We start from the raw sequence: 5,586 nt of genomic DNA on the forward strand, positions 1-5,586 counted from the left end.
TTTCAGTCAAGCAGAGTACATCAAAACTATTATCTGTGATCATTTCATTTACAATAACTTTGGGTGAGAGTGATCTAATGTTTAGGAGCCCAAACTTTAAAAATTGTTTTTGTTCATTTATTTTACATTTTTCTGGTTTAATCACGATCAGATTTTTTCTAGATCCTGCATTAAATTTGTATTTTGACCTCACTATTCGGGGAACAGACACAGTCTTTATAGATTGTACAGCGCAAGTACTTCTATCATTTAAGTGGGTAGAACAAAAGTTATCAGGGCAGTTATTTGAGATTTTACTTACTAGTCATATGGTGCGTAGCATCCTGGAGATGTTGTCCGAAAGGAGTTCCGCACCGACTCTGCTGGGGTGCAGGCTATCAGCGCGAAAAAGCCTAGGACGCTCCCAGAAAAGATTCCAATTATTAACAAAGAGCAGTTTCTGTTCTTTACACCATAACAATAACCATTCATTTAAAGCAAAAAGTCTACTGAACCTTTCATGTCCTCGTCGATACGTGGGAAGTGGTCCTGACACGATGATCGTCGTCGCGAGCGATGTGCTGCGCACCATCTCGATCAGGCTCCTGAAGTCCCTCTTCAGTGTCTCTGTCTGCCGCAGCTTGGTGTCGTTAACCCCCGCGTGAAGCACGACCGCTCCGGTGCTCTCGTCGCCCTTCAGAATTGCGGGTATCTGCGCAGAAACATCGAGAACACGAGCACCAGGGAAACAGTGAGTGTGCACTTTACCTTCAGTTAACGTAGCACGGACGTGCCGGACAATGGAGTCTCCGATTATCACAGCGTCGCGTTCCGTCTCGCGGAGGGGCGCGAAGCGGTTCCGGGTGGAGATCTCGAAGACTTCTATCTTCTATAACTCCTTTCGGACAAGCAGCGGAGGGGGAGAGGTCGTCGCCCGGGATATGGCTTGCGTCTTTCGCTACGGGTGCACCCAGGGTCTGTGCAGGAGTGAAGGACATCTGGGAAGATCGCGTCCTGGGTGCACCGGGCCTGTGCAGAGAAACATACGGAGTAGAGGTGGTGGGAGAGTTAGCAACGCGCTGTATGCTTACCCCGGACTTGTGAGCATCAGCCCGGGATGTTTCCAGCGCGGCTCTCCGCTCTCTCAGCTGGGTCTTCTTCTCCACGGCCTCCAGCTCAAGCTGCACCGAATGCAGCTCGAACGTATCCTCACCTGCACTCAAAGGTAGACACAAATCCACCATTAAAGCAAGTAACAGTGAGTAAAACAATAGTAATGTGTGTGAATAGAGTATTAGTAATGTAAGCGAGATTAGCTGCAACCACGCTGGCGATGTTAATGGGCTATATGCTAATAGCGGACTCAGGAAATCAATATAGAACTAGTTATAACAAGGCGCTCTGATCGTTTTTGTTGTAGAATACGATAGGGGATATATTCACACATTATAGAAACGAAAATTATGGTGTATAAAATTGATTTTAAGATCAAAAATAGACAATAAAGAATTAACTTGACGGAGCTCAAACTCAAAACTCACATGGGGAGGAAAACAACAAAACAGGAACATAAACGTGACAATTACTATCTATGACTGTGACTAATTAAAAAAATCTTATTTGCAATGCAGAAAGACAGTTCTTAATGTGTTAGAAGTTTTGCGCACAACAACTTATGTTGGTGCTTCAATGCACAGCAAGATTAGTTTAGAGCTTCTATGAACTGTAATACTCTATTAATGCTTCTAATCAGATGGAGAGAATGCAAGCACTCATATGATGTAAATCTTATTTCTCAGTGAGAGACAGTTGGTTCATGCAATGTTAAGAGCAAAGCTTGCCCAAATGACAGATGTTTCTTCCATGTGAAATGTAATCATAATTGCAGTGAATAAAGACAGTTCTTAATGTGTTAGATGTTTGATTTACAAAAGGTTATGTTAGTGCTTCAATGCACAGCAAGACTAGTTTAGAGCTGCTATGAACAGTAATACTGCGTTAGTGCTTCTAAGCAAATGAAGAGAATGCAAGCACTCATATGCTGTAAAGCTTCTTACTCAGTTAGAGACAGTTGGTTCATGCAATGTTAAGCAAAAAGCTTGCCCATATGAAAGATAATTCCCAGTGAGAGATGGTTGGTTAATGCAATGTTAAGTGCAAATATTGCCCATATGAACGATAATTCTTCTGTATGAAATGAAATCTTATATGCAATACAGAAAGACACTTCTTAATGTGTTATAAGTTTTATGCACAACAAGTTATGTTAGTGCTTCAATGCACAGCAAGACTAGTTTAGAGCTTCTAGGAACAGTAATACTTTGTTAGTGCTTCTAAGAATATGAAGGGAATGTAAGCACACATATGCTGTAAAGCTTCTTATTCAGTGAGAGAGTTGATTCATGCAATGTTAATTGCAAATCTTGTCCATGTGAAAGATGCTTCTTCTGTATGAAATGAAATCTTATTTGCAATGCAAAAAGACATTTCTTAATGTGTTAGAAGTTTTATGCACAACAAGTTATGTAGCGAATCAGCTCAAAGGGGAAATATGAATAATTAATTATAACTAGTTATAATTAATTATAAATATTTAGATCCGCTGTAAGTATTTACTTGACATCTCAGTCAACTGTCTGTCAATTCAAAGAGCGTTAATTTCCTGGTTAAGGCAAATAACTTTCTTACTGTATAATACTACTCAGAGCAAAAATCTGCATGATTAGGGACTCCAGTTATGAGAAAACAATGAACAACTTCAAGTGTGATACAAGTAAGACTTTATTAACTACATACACACTTAAACTAGTCTAACATACACACACACATATACTGTACAGTTGGCATAGGAAAAGGGGTTAAAGCTTAAGCAGTAAAGAGAAGAGAATAAAGACATGGAGCTATAGTACAATTTGATATTCAGCAGATCTACAGCCTGAAGGAAACATCAGTTTCTTAGTTCAAACACACCTTTGTAAAAAGGTGCAAATGATACTTAATGTATCAATTAATAAGACTAAGTTTGATACTTGCACATCTTGTCTGTCTGAAAGAGAGTCCTGATGCGATCTGAAGGCTCAAGTTGATCTTTGCTGAAGTTGGTTGATGAAAAGGAACCAGTTTGAGTAAGAGCTTCTTGAAGTGGAAAGACTAGGCCGAAGCCTGGTGAAGCCTTAAGAGTTGCAGAAGCATTCTAGATCACATCCTCATCTTCTCAGAATCTAACAGAACCGCCGACTGAAAGGCTATCTGTTGGAGCCCACCGGGCACACCTGCACCGGCTCAGGCTCTCCACACGGGCAGCCATCAGAAGATTTAATAGAAAACTTAGCAGAAGAAGACATGGGCGGAACTGTGCGTGAGCCTTTTAAGGTCTGAGAAGATTCACGCCTCTCAGGGTGGGCTTGTCCAATGAGAAAGGCTGAAATTCCAAGCGGGAGGTTGTAAATACTGGAGAGTTCTACGACCCTTCGTGTGAGAGCATGGTAATTTGCATACGGAACTCATTGGGTGTTGATGCAAAATTACTAAAGGTTCTTAGAACACTAATATGTTGCATAGGTATAAACATATAACATACACTCTCAATTAGATCATCCGAAGACGAATTCATAGAGACCAAACATGGTATATGTAAGGTTACATGAATGAGTGGTTCTATCATAAGCATGCATAAAACAGTATACAATACAAACGACAATATGCAAGAACAGCAATAATATACACAATGACCTGAAGGATATGTGTGTTCATTCAAAGAAAGGTTTTCCTATGAACTAATTAGAGAAGAGTCCATTTTTATGGGCATTATGTGTCTGTTTTAGAGAGACTTGAGTAAGAGCTGCTCTGCCCGCATTCCTTGCAGCAATAAAACTAATGTTAACAGATGGTTTGTCTTTGGTTTCCATGGAACCAGAGGCCTGTTCTGCTGTTTTGGGTGTTGTTAGTCAGTAGGCTATCCGTGGTTCCTGCGTTTTGGAACAGCTATGTTGGACTCTCAGTGGTGAGAGTGCAGGTGGTTCCAGGGGTCGCAGGGAATTGTTATGGAGATTTTGAAGTGTGAAGAGAGTTTCAGACGGACCTAGTGATGATGGCCGGAGGGCAGCAGGTGGTTGTTAGCCCTCTGTTTTGCTCGAACGTCAATAGAAATCTGATGTTTGCAGTGTCGCTTGGCTCTTGAGGCGGCACCGACTTGAGCTTGCCTGAGTTGTGTTGGTAGAGGTTTCGCTGTTGGGCATGTGGGCCCGTTGCTCCATCCAACGTTGTCTGGCTGCTTCTGGGGTGTAGACCGGTTTTAAGGGATGCTCCTCCCTTGGATGGGTCTGATGCTGTGTTGCGTCAGGCAAGGAGTCAGAAGTTTGTCCTTTCCAGTACTCCTCAGTTGAGTTTTGTTCAAGGAGCTCTTTTGCTAGTGTCAGCAGCTCCTGTAACTCAGAAGTAGGCGTGTCCAGCTGTCCTTGTGTAGCCTCCGTTCGGCACCTGTGTGAAGGGTGTGGAGAAGGATGTTGTGGTGGACTGCTGTTGGCCATACCGTGGTGTTTGCAGGATGAGGATGCCCTTTTCCATGGCTTCTCCCTGTGGTTGGTCTGGAACCTGGGTCTGTTGCCATGGTGATGGCTCTGTCCTCTTCTGGCTAGGGGCTTTCTGTAGAAGGGTTTTGCATTGTGGCAATGCTGGGTGCCTTCTGGTGCCCGCTTTGGATTCTGGGTTGTGCAGTTCAGAATCAGTGGGGTCTTACAAACACCTTTGATTGCACCTTAAAGGCCTTCTGTGTCAGGTCACGCAGTTGTTGAATAGGCATTGTGTGGCAGGTCATAATGCCTAAATGGTGACTTAAAATAGGGTGGAGGCTTTGGAGGAAAAGGCTCTTGAAGCTGGTGTCCTCCGCCATCCCAGGGTAATTGCGAGCTCCGAAGTAAGCTCATCGAAGTCTGTGGTAATAAGCATGGGGAGTTTCATGCCATTCGGTTAAGGTCTTTGATTGTCACTCCATGTGTCATTTCCGAGTTTGTCTGAATGGATCCTTTTCCTTCTGCGGCTGCGGAGGTTTCTAGGAAACTGACTTGTGAAGTGTCAAGCAGAAGGCTTTGGCTCCCCCCTTGTATCTGTGTACAGGGGTGAGGGGGTTTACACTGCTGGCAGTGTGACGTGTGGCAGGGTGAATTTTACTTGAGTCCATGCACAGTCTGTAGGACTGTTTCAGTTCTTTCTGGACCATGTCAAGCTCCTCTTTAATGTTGCAGAATTGCTGAGTCAGGGTTTGGACTTCAGCTCTGGCTGCATGCAGATGGCCTTCTAAGGCCTTAACTCTAGTGTCGCTCTCATTAAAATCCATATACGCTGTTTTTAACAGTGATTTTGTGTGAAACAGTTCTCTTTCCAAGTCCTGTCTGATTACTTTTTCCAGCTGCGGTTGGTGTCCAGCAGCTGTTAGCGCCTCCTGAAGACTGGTGATTTCCTTCTGTTGCACCATTCTGTAAGTTTCCTTGCATCTGTTCTGTGCTTTCTCTCGTTGAGCAGGTGTCAGTTCCCAGTAGAACTCTGTGACTTGCAGGTTCAGTTAATTTACCTCCTGTCTGAGGCCCTTGAGGGTGTGGGCCAAGGAGA

This window comes from Sinocyclocheilus grahami, unplaced genomic scaffold, assembly GCF_001515645.1.
Source record: "Sinocyclocheilus grahami isolate Dianchi unplaced genomic scaffold, SAMN03320097.WGS_v1.1 scaffold524.1, whole genome shotgun sequence".
Classification (NCBI taxonomy): Eukaryota; Metazoa; Chordata; class Actinopteri; order Cypriniformes; family Cyprinidae; genus Sinocyclocheilus; species Sinocyclocheilus grahami.